Below are 929 nucleotides of genomic sequence, written 5' to 3' on the forward strand. Positions count from 1 at the left end.
AAAGTATTTTGGTGATGTACCTCCTTGTACCTTTTTGGGTGGTTACAGTACTATAGGTGCGACACTTACTCGGCGACCACGGGCTATCTATTGCTCCGATTAGTCTATAAATTAGAGATAGTCTATTTAACTATTAGATCTAGGAATTGTGAAAGTTTGACTAAGATTAGACTAATAATGGTGGTGTGGTAGATGATCAAAGATTGGTAAAAAGTTTTGATGGGGTCACTCGGTCGCAGTACTAAAGGTTCGACGTTTACTCTACGACCACGAGCTACGTATTGCTCCGATCAATCTATAAATTGGATATACTCTATTTAACTATTAGATCTAGCAATCGTGAAAGTTTGAGCACGATCAGAGTAATAATGGTGGTGTGGCGGATGATCAAAAATGGGTGAAACCCTTGCATGCGTTGCGACCGACGGGATTTATTACCGTAATCGGATACCCACCTTTATCTATGGCGGCCCGTACTAAATATATTACCCCGTGTTCGTATCTTACACCCCGTATTTTACTATCGGCGGCCACGTGAACGGCGGCCACGTGACTATAAGGGTTTACCTAGTACGTCGGGCACCTTAACTAGCTAGTCCCGTACACTACGAATTTGGTAAGGGGTTCTTTAGATAGAGAAAAGTCAGCTGATTTCAAATATCCTATTTATAAACTAGTAGGTCTATTAGTAAGCGAGTTATTAGCGGTTAAACCTTACATTTCTAGTAAAAGGTAGTATACTAATATATTATTGTCTAGTTAAGTTAACTTAAAAGCAAGTGTAATTATTACATAATCCAGCTTCCTCTTGAGGTCGTATGGCTATGTTGGCCTCTCTGCCCCTGACCAAGTGCTGCCTTAGGAATCAGGCGTAAGTGACTGGGGGATTCAAGGGAACTTATTCTAGTTGGCATCAAACGTTGGGAAAA

The sequence above is a fragment of the Penicillium arizonense genome (genome assembly GCF_001773325.1).
Source record: "Penicillium arizonense strain CBS 141311 chromosome Unknown PENARI_contig117, whole genome shotgun sequence".
NCBI classification, from domain to species: domain Eukaryota; kingdom Fungi; phylum Ascomycota; class Eurotiomycetes; order Eurotiales; family Aspergillaceae; genus Penicillium; species Penicillium arizonense.